This window comes from Triticum dicoccoides, chromosome 4B, assembly GCF_002162155.2.
Source record: "Triticum dicoccoides isolate Atlit2015 ecotype Zavitan chromosome 4B, WEW_v2.0, whole genome shotgun sequence".
In the NCBI taxonomy this organism is placed as follows: domain Eukaryota; kingdom Viridiplantae; phylum Streptophyta; class Magnoliopsida; order Poales; family Poaceae; genus Triticum; species Triticum dicoccoides.
Window position 1 is genome coordinate 229,463,944 of NC_041387.1, and position 12,921 is coordinate 229,476,864.

A 12,921-nucleotide genomic window follows, 5' to 3' on the forward strand; every position below is an offset into this window, starting at 1 on the left:
CGGCTGTGCTTCCGCGGAGGCCTCACCGCCCCCTACTATTCCCACCGCTGGCCAGGCCCTGCGGCGACGGCAGCCTCACACCGTAGCCGAACGAGTGAACCCTCATACTCCTCTTCGCGTGGGCATCCACTGCCGCGTCTTCATTGACTCCGCGTCGTCCACCGCCCTGGTGCTCTCGGCGCGGTGTGGTCAACGTGGTCAAGGAACGATTTCCATCAGACGTGGACTGTACGTGGAGAGGCTGACAGCTGGGTCCACGGCCGCAGCAAGGAAGTGCCTCCTTATTACGCGGAAAATAATGATTCCTCCACCTGACAGCAGGGACCCACAGGACGGGCCACCATATTTCATGAAAAAACATTTCCCCCCTGACTGCTGCGACCCACCAGCTACACATTCGCACGCAAGGAAGTGCGTCCGGGCAAAAAAACGATTCGCCCCCCTGACTGCTGGGACCCACCAGCTACATCTTCGCAGGCAAGGAAGTGCCTCACAGTCGGGACCCACCTGGTCGAAGCATACGTAGCATTGTCATTCTGGTCGCGAACGTGTACGTACATATATATATTGGTCGATGTAGAGGTGCACACGTATCGTAGTAGAGGCGCGCACGTAGCATGTACACGTACGTACATCGGCCAGTGTGCAAGAAAGAAAATACGGCCACGTATGTGTACATACGGGAGGGGTCTCGAACGCCTACTCGCGCATATATACGGCTAGGGCTCGTGTACATGGCTGGGTCAGAATGGAGAAATAACGTCGTCGTCGTGTTCATGGGGAGCCAACTGGCTGGGTCGGAACGGAATGCATCTCGTGTTGATCGGGAGGGCTTGGACGGAACAGGCGAATGAAACGAGGCCTGGCGTACCACAGAACGGAGGAAACATGATGCGGAGCATCCCATGATCATCCCCATGGACGAATCTACATCCTCTACAACACCACTTGGACCTATGACTCAAGCATGTGCAAGAGCTCTCGAAACCAAGGTGACATCTCTCCTCTCTCAATTCCCTTTCGATTCACATGAGACATGGTTACTACCTCAAACGGAAATGCTATGCATACTCAGGTACCAAGGACTTCACCATGAAGAAGCTAGGGAGCAAGGAGAACCGGAAGCGGAAGACATACGTGAAGACGAAGAGGAAAAGCGCCAAGGACCAGACTGGCCGGACGATCCGGACGGCGGCCCGGATGATCCGGACAGAGCCCGGACGATCCGGACCCCCATCTGGACGATCCGGCTAATTCGACCGAAGACTACTGAAGCCTCCCCACTGAAGCCGGATCATCCGGACCCCGTCCCAGATCATCCGGACCCTGCCCGGACGTCCGGACAGCCAGCCGGACATCCGGCCCTGCGCCTCCACCAGCCGAGTCTCCGGATCATCCGGGCCTCCACCCGGACCATCCAGACCAGCCCGGATCATCCGGCTTCGGACCCGGATCATTCGGCCAGCGCCTGTGTGCGTGTGTTGGGCTGAGCCCGTGTACCCCTTCGACCCCCTAGCCTAGAAATAGGACTCCTCCTCCTCCTTTTGAGACTTAGCATTGGATTAGCTCATATTTGTGTGAGAGCCTTTGTTCATCCACTTGGATACTTCTCCTCGGAGATCAGGACCTCTCCGGAGAAGATCCCCAAGCGGATTCAAGACCCCTCTTTAGGGAAGAACATCAAGGCCTCCTCTAGGAGAAGAACGATTCTGTTGTATCCTTTCCCTTTGTTGATTGTGGATCATATGGTACTCTATGTATTCGATGATCTAGCACTTGTGTGATCGATTCCTTGTTGGTTGAGTGATTCCCTCTCGTTTTTCCCCGAGTTTCCCTTTGTGCTTTCGCGTGTTCTTCATGATTCCCCATAGGATCCACTCCAAACGTGAAAGATCGACGCTATAGGGTTCCACTCTACATCATATGGTATCATGAGCCACGTTGATCACGTTTTTGGAGCCCCTACCCCTCTTTTTCTAGCTTGATTTTGTTGTTTTCGTCCTAAATCGAAATCCCCACCAAAAAAATAGCCCCAAATTTTTTTGTGATTTGTTAGTTTTGATGATGTTTTGTTGATTTTGATCCGTGGATTCGGTGTGTAACTCGTGGATCTTGCTTTTCCCCACCTTCTTCCCCTCGAAATCCATCCAAAATACGCGAAATCATCAAATTTCTCCCTGTTTTCGTGTTCTTCCCGAGCAGTTCCCGAGCGAGATTGACCTGCCCGGATCATCCGGACTCCGACCCGGATCATCCGGACACGCCCGGATCATCCGGCTCCTGGCCCGGATCATCCGGCTTCCTCTGCCGAAACTGCAGTTTTGCAGTCCTCTTCCACCACCACCACCACCACCTACATACCTCCCCACCCCAACCACCACCACTTCCACCTGCCAAACCCCAGAAACACAACCTCCATACTACCATTCGACTTTGGGTTCGAGAATTTGAGTGAGATTTCCATGTCCTTTTGTGTTTCGGCTATTTAGGCGCGGTGCGACATCAACAACTACCGCTCATTTTCGTCGACTACTCATTTTCGCTACGGACGGTAACTTCGACGACATCTTTGTCATACCTTGCAATTGCATTGATAACCATCATATACCATCTTTTGCGTTGCTTACCCATCGAGACTAGCCATTGAGTATTGCCGGCAACGTGACTTGTGCACATTAGTAAGCATACCCCATATAATACATATAATCGTGGTGCATATCTCGGAATCAACTTGTGTGTCACAAAGTTGTCATCGCATACACAATTGCTATCTTGGTTTGTGAAGTTTGCATAAGAAAAGAGCTCAAAAGAGAAAGAGCCACTCAAGCTTTTAAGCAAAGAGGAAAGATAAGCAAGGAGCTTATGAACAAGAAGCATAGCATCATACAACATTAAGATTGTCATATAAGATCATCTTGGATCATTGAACCGAAATACCATACATATAGCATACTTGGGATAGAGATCGTTGCATTTTTGCCTAGTAGGTTGTGCACAAGCTCCGTATCCGCCTATTGTGCAATCGCGCTAGCGTCTCTCTAGTATTGTGCAACAAGAGCATTTTCGTGGATTCCACATTTTGGCTCACTTTTGGTTTGCACAATCCCATTTATCTATTTGCGTGTGTGTTTCCGTGTACCACTACTTGCTTGGTCTACTTGTTACATTTGCGAATTCGCGAATCCTTTTCAACATTTTTGAGTCAAGCTAACAATTGCAATCAATTTTGTGCCACCATCCTAACCAAGCTCCACCAAAAGCTTTTACTTGTGTAGGTGTGAGAATCGACAAGGATTGGTACCAATAGTGCTATTTCATTGTCCACATTTGAGTGAACTTGATTCATCTTCAACTTAGGTCAAAGGTACTTTGGTATTAGTTCTTCTCCTTCTACCACTCACAATTTTACTTGGTATGATGGATAGGCCAAGTTCTTCTACAAATCCACCTCTCATCGAGAACGGCGACGACATGTCATCATTCGTCACAAAGAGCCACCTCTTTGGGCTCAAAGGGCATTACACCAAGAGCAACAAGCTATGAGCGACCGCATCGACAACCTCGCCACCGACTTGCGACTCTCCGAGCAACGTACAAGAGACTACTTCGACGACAAGTTCGACTCTCACAAGCAAGAAAATGATGCAAGAATGGACGAGATCCGCGCCTTGATGAGGAACCGGCATCATTCCACTTCTTCCTCCTCAAGACGGAGCCGCTCGAGTCGACACTCCGATGACACCTTCTCCGGCTCAAGTACACCGTCTTCGACCATTCTTCGACGAGCCGTGCATCAAGACCGTCATGCACCTCGCAACCCGCTACATGACAAGCATTCACAAGAGCAAGACGATGAGAAAGTCCCTCATTATCAATCAAACCAAGTGGCTTTTGCTCAAGCTCAAGAACGGCAACGACTTCGGCGCCAAGAAGAAGAACGAGCGTGTCTACACCAAGAAGAAAAAGACGCCGAGGCTCAACGTCTTCAACAACAACAACGAGAAGCGCAAGCGCTTGAGGCGCAACGTGCCCTTCAAGAATCAAGTCGAGCCATCGCCAACCGCAATCGCGAACGGCGCAATCAAGAGGAAGCTCTTCGAGAAGAAATCCAAGAGAGGAACTACCTACCGCGTGTGCAACGTCAAGCTCCACAAGCCCCTCCTCAAGCTCGTCAAGCTCCCCTTCAACCTCAAGTTCAACAAGAGAAGGTTGATCATGGACTTCCTCCGTGCCAAGAGCAACATGAGGATGACTACCCTCCACGCCAAGGACGTCATCATCACCATCTCCAACAACACAATGAAGAGCAACGCTATGGCAAGCTCAAGTTCACAATGCCCAAGTTCAATGGAAGCAATGATCCGGAAGAGTACCTCTCATGGGCATTGAAGGTCGACAAAATCTTTCGTTTGCACAACTATGAGGAAGAGAAGAAGATCGCTATGGCATCACTTGAGTTCCAAGACTATGTGCTCATATGGTGGGAACAAGTCCTTGAACGCCATGAAGCAAGAGGTGAACCTCCAATCACCACTTGGGCTCAAATGAAGGATGTCATGCGAGCACGTTTTGTGCCAACCTACTACAACCGCGATCTCTTCAAGAAGCTACAACTCCTCAAGCAAGGAACAAAGAGTGTTGATGAATACTACAAGGAAATGAAGATTGCCATGATTCGAGCCAATGTCATGGAAGATGATGAGCAAACAATGGCACGATTCTTGAATGGACTCAATCATCCCATCAAGAAGATCGCCGACTACCAACCCTACACCAACCTCATTGAGCTCGTGCATCAAGCTACAAAGGCGGAACGTCAAGTGCAAGATGACCTCAAGTACGCCAAGTACTCCTACAAGACACACGGCTTCTCCAACAACCAAGCTTCAACAACTACTCCAACTTCGACATCAACCAAGCCTTCCCCAAGCAACGATGACAAGTCAAGTTACAAGAAAACTTCCACAAGTTCAAGTCGTCTTCCTCCTACTATGAGCAACCTCAAGCCGCGTGCTTCATCATCTACTCCAACCAATGAGACCGTCAAGACAAGCTCCTTTAAGTGTTTCACTTGCGGCGGCCGAGGCAACAAGTCCTATGAATTCACCAACAAGCGCACCATGATCCTCAACGACGACGGCACCTACGACTCAATGAGTGAAGATGAAATGGAAGCTATTGAGCAAGTGGCCATGCAACGGCGCGTGAACGAGGATGAAGATGATCAAGTCTTTTGTGATGAAGATACGAGCCCCGCTCTTGTTGTCTCCAAGGTCTTGACACTTCAAGATCAACAAGAAGAAGACCAACGATGCCACATCTTCCACACAAAGGCCGGCATCAATGGACGATCTGTCAAGATCATCATCGATGGAGGTAGTTGCCACAAGTTGGCAAGCGAAGAACTATGCTCCAAGCTTCAATTGGTCAAGAATAAGCACCCGCACCCCTACAAGGTTCAATGGCTAAGTGACTCCGGCACTATACGAGTTGAGCATACGGTCCCAGTATCCTTCAAAATAGGTGCATATGAAGACACTCTCGAGTGTGATGTGGTCCCAATGACCATTTGCCACCTCCTCCTTGGGCGGCCATGGCAATTCGACCGTGGTGTCTTCCACAATGGGCGTACAAACCACTATACCTTCAAGATGAAAGGAAAATAATATGTCCTACGACCCATGTCTCCTAGTCAAGTGATAGCCGACAAACAAGCCACCAACCAAAGAGAGAAGAGTGAGAAAGTGAGCTACCAAAAAGTGAGTGAGAGCCACAAGCGAAACTTGAGCACCTCTTCGCTTAGAGAGAAAAACCTCATCTTATTTGCCACCAAAAGTGAGATAAGAGAAGTGTGTGAGAACCCATCGAGTGTGATGCACTTTGTCCTTGTGTGCAAGGATGGAGAACCAAAAACTAACACTTCTCACGAGCTACCTTTAGTGTTTCAATCTCTTTTGCAGGAATTCCAAGATGTTTTCCCCGATGAGCTACCTCCGGGTCTACCTCCACTTCGAGGCATTGAGCATCGAATCGACCTCATCCCCGGAGCGCCACTTCCAAACAAAGCTCCATACCATGTCAATCCTGAAGAGACAAGGGAAATCCAATGGCAAGTACAACAACTCATCGACAACAGTCATGTACGTGAAAGCTTAAGCCCTTGTGCCATTCCCGTTATACTTGTGCCTAAGCCCGATGGAAGTTTTCGCTTGTGTTCCGATTGTAGACCTATAAATGCTATTACCGTTCGCTATAGGCATCCCATTCCTCGCTTAGATGATATGCTTGATGAACTTAGTGGAGCCAACTTTTTCTCAAAAATAGATCTTAAAAGTGGCTATTATCAAATTCGCATTCAAGAAGGTGATGAATGGAAAACTGCTTTTAAAACCAAATTTGGCTTATATGAGTGGTTGGTTATGCCTATGGGTTTGTCGGAAGCTCCCGGAACTTTTGTGCGTCTCATGCATCATGTACTTCGACCTTATATTGGAGTATTTGTTGTGGTTTACTTCAATGATATTCTTGTGTTTAGCAAAACCATGAAAGAGCCTCTTGATCATGTTAAGCTTGTTTTGCAAACGCTCCGAAAGGAAAGTCTTTATGCCAACGTGAAAAAATGCACTTTTGGTGTTGACAAAGTGGTTTTCTTGGGTTTCGTTGTCTCTTCCAAGGGTGTCCATGTAGATGAAACTAAAATTGAAGCAATTAAAACTTGGCCCCAACCCACCAATTTGCAACAAGTACGAAGTTTCCTTGGTCTTGCAGGATTTTATCGCCGATTTGTGAAAAACTTTAGCACAATTGCCGCTCCTTTGCATGCTTTGAGCAAGAAGAATACTCCTTTTGTTTGGGGAAATTTGCAATCAACCGCTTTTGATGAGCTCAAGTCTTTGCTTACTCATGCTCCGATTCTTGCTTTGCCCAATTTTAACAAAACTTTTGAGGTTCATTGTGATGCAAGTGGTACCGGAATTGGCGGAGTTTTATTGCAAGAAAAACGAACCATTGCATATTTTAGTGAGAAACTCTCTGGTGCTCAACTTAACTATCCCACATATGACAAAGAATTGTATGCTCTAGTGCGTGTACTACATGTTTGGGAACATTATCTTAGACCGCATGAGTTTGTCATCCATACCGATCACGAAATGCTTAAGTACTTAAAAGGTCAAACTAAGTTGAACAAGCGACATGAAAAATGGAGTGAATTTATCGAATCTTTCCCATATGTCATCGAGTACATTAAGGGTAAGGAAAATGTAGTTGCCGATGCACTTTCTCGCATATGCACGCTCGTGACTAAACTTGAGTTGAATGTTATTGGCTTTGAGCACATAAAAGATTTGTATGCTAATGATCCATCTTTTGCATCTCATTATGCCAAATGTTTGACGCATACATCTTGGGAACAATATTACCTCAAGGATGGTTATCTTATGAGAGCTAACAAAATATGCATTCCCGAGTCTTCTCTTCGTTTGCTCCTTTTGCAAGAGGCTCATGGAGGCGGACTCATGGGACATTTTGGACGCGACAAGACCTTCGCCACGCTCTCCAAGAACTACTTTTGGCCCAAGATGTTTCGAGACGTCTCACGCTTCACCACCCGATGCTCTACATGCCGCAAAGCTAAGTCAAAAGCTCAATCTCATGGTCTTTACATGCCTCTTCCTATTCCTTATCAACCTTGGGAAGACATTAACATGGATTTTGTACTTGGTTTGCCTAGAACTCAAAATGGAAAGGATTCCGTTTTTGTTGTTGTGGATAGATTTTCTAAGATGGCACATTTCATTCCTTGCAACAAGGTAGACGATGCTTCACATATTGCAAATCTCTTTTGTAGGGAAATCTTGCGCCTCCATGGAGTACCAAAGACAATCGTCTCCGACCGCGACGTCAAGTTCTTGAGTTAATTTTGGAAGACTCTATGCGCCAAGCTCGGAATCAAGCTCTTGTTCTCATCCGCATACCATCCTCAAACCGACGGCCAAACGGAGGTGACGAACTGAACACTATCCACTCTACTTCGTGTGTTGATCAAAAAGAACATCAAGGAGTGGGAGGCGTGTCTACCCATCACCGAGTACGCTTACAACCGTGCAAGACATTCGACCACCGGCAAGTCCCCCTTCGAGGTCGTCTACGGCTTCAACCCGTTGTCCCCATTGGACATACTACCTCTTCCTCTACAAGAGCGCACCAACCTCGACGCAAGTGCCCATGCAAGCTACATCAAGAAGATGCATGAAGATACAAGAAACACAATCGAGCGCCAAGTACAACGACTAGCGTCCAAGCTCAACATCAACAAGCAACCCATGTTATTTAACATCGGAGACCTAGTGTGGCTGCACATTCGCAAGGACCGCTTCCCCAACGAACGCAAGTCCAAGCTTCTATCTCGAGCCGATGGACCATTCAAGGTGCTAGCACGCTACAACAACAACGCTTACAAGATCGACCTCCCACGCGACAAGTACAACGTGAGCGACATCTTCAACATCTCTGATCTATCCCCGTACCATGGTGATGAAGATTTCGATCCGAGGTCAGATCTTTCACAAGGGGGGGGGGAGATGATGCGGAGCATCCCATGATCATCCCCATGGACGCATCTACATCCTCTATAACACCACTTGGACCTATGACTCGAGCACGTGCAATTCCCTTTCTCAATTCCCTTTCAATTCACATGAGACATGGTTACTACCTCAAACGGAAACGCTATGCATACTCAGGTACCAAGGACTTCACCGTGAAGAAGCTAGGGAGCAAGGAGAACCGGAAGCGGAAGACATATGTGAAGACGGAGAGGAAAAGTGCCAAGGACCAGACTGGTCGGACGATCCGGACGGCGGCCCGGATGATCCGGACAGAGCCCGGACGATCCGGACCCCCATCCGGACGATCCGGCTAATTCGACCGAAGACTACAGAAGCCTCCCCCCTAAAGCCGGATCATCCGGACCCCATCCCGGATCATCCGGACCCTGCCCGGACATCCGAACCGCCAGCCGGACATCCGGCCCTGCGCCTCCACCAGCCGAGTCTCCGGATCATCCGGGCCTCCACCCGGACCATCCGGACCAGCCCGGATCATCCGGCTTCGGACCCGGATCATCCGGCCAGTTCCTGTGTGCGCGTGTTGGGCTGAGCCCGTGTACCCCTTCGACCCCCTAGCCTATAAATAGGACTCCTCCTCCTCCTTTTGACACTTAGCATTGGATTAGCTCATATTTGTGTGAGAGCCTTTGCTCATCCACTTGGATACTTCTCCTCGGAGATCAGGACCTCTCCGGAGAAGATCCCCAAGCGGATTCAAGACCCCTCTTTAGGGAAGAACATCAAGGCCTCCTCTAGGATAAGAACGATTCCATTGTATCCTTTCCCTTTGTTGATTGTGGATCATAAGGTACTCTATGTATTCGATGATCTAGCACTTATGTGATCGATTCCTTGTTGGTTGAGTGATTCCCTTTTGGTTTTCTCCGAGTTTCCCTTTGTGCTTCCGCGTGTTCTTCGTGATTCCTCGTAGGATCCACTCCAAACATGAAAGATCGACGCTATAGGGTTCCACCCTACATCAAAATGACCTTGTGTTCGACCGGCCACGTTCGAAACGGGATCCTGTTCATCGGGAGGGGTCTGGCGTACCACAAAACGGAGGAAACAGACCTCCTACGGTCGAAACGGGGGTCCTGTTGATCGGGAGGGGTGTGGCGTACCACAAAACGGACGAAACGGACCTCCTACGGTCGAAACGGGGGTCCTGTTGATCGGGAGGGGTGTGGCGTACTGCAAAACGGACGAAATGGACCTCCTACGGTCGAAACGGGGGTCCTGTTGATCGGGTGGGGTGTGGCATACCGCAAAACGGACGGAATGGACTTGTGTTGGAGCGCTACGGTCGAAACGGGGGTCCTGTTCATCGGGAGGGGTGTGGCGTACTGCAAAACGGGACTCGACGGGATACTGATCATCTCCACCGTCTACCTCCTCCAGCCTCCACGGGCTAACGTCGACCTCCTCCAGCCTCCACGGGCTCCTGTTCATCTAGCCTCCACCGTGCGCTACTCCACCGGCTACTGTTAAACCACCCCTCCACCGTCTACTGTTCATCCAGACCTCCACACCACGGGGTCGTGTTCACCCACAGGCAACGCCACCACTCACTATTCATCGAACCCCCCCGGCAACGCCCATTGTTCCGGTACAAAGATTGAACACAAGAGATGAACTAGGGATTGAGAGGATATGTTGCTGTTGAAGATGTTGATGGAGATTTCCCTCCCCAAGATGGGAGAGTTGTTGGTGATGATGATGATGGTTTCCCCCTCTGGGTGGGAACTTCCCCCGACGGAATCGCTCCACCAGAGGGCAAAAGTGCTCCAGCCCAAGTTCCGCCTAGAGACGGTGGTGCTTCATCCCGAAAGTCCTCTCCTTTTTTTCTAGGTCAAAATGACTTAAATACCAGAAGAGGGGCACCAGAGGTGGGCTGGGCTGAGCACAACCCACCAGGGCGCGCCTGGGGTCCTGGCGCGACCTGGTCTCTTGTGCTCACGAGGTGGCCCCCCTCCGGTAGTTATTTGCTCCAGTATTTCATATTTATTCCATAAAAAATCCTCATGAAGTTTTGGCTCATTTGGAGTTGTGCATAATAGGTAGCTTGACATAGCCTTTTCAGGTCCATATTTCCAGGTGCCGGAATTCTCCCTCTTTGTGTGTACCTTGCATATTATGAGAGAAAAGGCATTAGAATTACTCCAAAAAAGCATTATTATGCATAAAAACATTATAAATAATAGTAGGTAACCATGATGCAAAATGGACGTATCAACTCCCCCAAGCTTAGACCTCGCTTGTCCTCAAGCGAAAACCGAAATCGAAAAACATGTCCACATGCTTAGAGAGAGAGGGGTGTTGATAAAAACAAAAGACGGACATAAAAGCATCATGTAAATTATTATAACAGCAACAAACTTTAACATACAAACTTTATCATAGAACTTTTATCATAGACTTCTCATGAATAAGTAACAATTCATCACAGCATCAAAGTATAAAGTGTAAACTCTATTGGAAACCAACAAACTATGTTCTCGGTTAACTTTGCAACTACAATTCATCATCTTTTCAGGAAGGGTCAATTATCACTAGACGGAGGATGATAGGGTGATACAATTCTATGGTCAACATCATACTTGGCAAGAATTATATGGAAAGCACCATGAATAAAGTGTGAACTACCATCAGTCATTAAATATCTAGGGACTCCAAACCTTGGGAAACTAACTTCCTTAAGCATTTTAATAGAGGTGTTGTGATCAGCACTACTGATTGGATTTGCTTCTACCCACTTAGTAACATGATCAACAATAACCAAAATATGAGTATACCCATTAGAGGAAGGAACAAAGAGCTAGCTATGGACACGGGTGCGTGGAAGCTTGCTATCCATGTGCCAGAGCCATGAGTTGGTTGCGAGATCTTATGGGTTTCACCTCTAGCCAACACCAACTTGTTTGGGACTAAAGGCTTTGTTTTTGTTGTTGTACGCATTAGAGGAAGGAAATGGTCCCATGTAATCAAATCCCCAAACATCAAATGGTTCAACAACAAGAGAATAATTCATAGGCATTTCTTGATGCTTACCAATATTACCTATTATTTGACATTCATCACAAGATAACATGAACTTACGAGCATCCTTGAAGAGAGTAGGCCAATAAAAACCAGATTGCAATAGCTTATGAGCAGTTCTGTCTCCCGCATGATGTTCTTCATAAGCTTTGGAGTGACGTTTCCATAGGATTTGTTCCTGTTCATGCTCAGGTACACAACATCTAATAATACCATCTACTCCTACTTTATAACGATGTGGGTCATCCGAAAAGTAATGTCTTAAATCATAGAAGAATTTTTTCTTTTGTTGGTAAGTGAAGCTATGTGGTATGTACTTAGCAACAATATAAATAGCATAGTCAGCATACCAAGGAGTGTTATGAGAAACATTTATTGCAGCTAACTGTTCATCAGGAAATCTATCATTAATAGGTTGTGGGTCATCAAGAATATTTTCAAGCCTAGACAGTTTATCAGCTATGGGGTTCTCTGCTCCTTTTTCTACCAGTGATATGCAAATCAAATTCTTGTAGTAGAAGAACCCACCTAATGAGTCTAGGTTTAGCATCTTTCTTTTCCACAAGATATTTTATAGCAGCATGATTGGTGTGAACAGTTACCTTGGAATCAACAATGTAGGACCTAAATTTATCACAAACAAACACCACTACTAAGAATTCCTTTTCAGTAGTAGCATAATTTTGTTGAGCACAATCTAAAGTTTTACTAGCATAGTGGATAACATTTAGATTTTAATCAACTCTTTGTCCTATAACAACACCAACAAGATAATCACTAGCATCACACATAATTTCAAAAGGCAAGTTCCAATCATGTGGTTGAACAATAGGTACAGAAATTAAGGCTTTCTTGAGCGTTTTGAAAGCTTCTAAACAATCATCATTAAAAACAAAAGGAGCATCCTTTTGCAAAAGATTTTTAAGAGGCCTAGAAATTTTAGAAAAGTCTTTGATAAATCTCCTATCAAAACCAGCATGACCGAGGAAACCACGAGTACCTTTAATATTTCGGACATGGCATTTTCTCAATTGCATCAACCTTGGCTTTGTCCACCTCAATACCTCTTTCGGAAATTTTATGGCCCAAAAAAATACATTTGTTAACCATAAAGTGGCACTTCTCCCAATTGAAGACAAGATTTCTTTGCTCACATCTCTCCAAAACTCTATCAAGATTGCTTAAACAATCATCAAAAGACTTTCCATAAACAGAAAAGTCATGCACAAAAACCTCAACAATCTTTTCACAAAAATCAGAGAATATAGAAGTCATA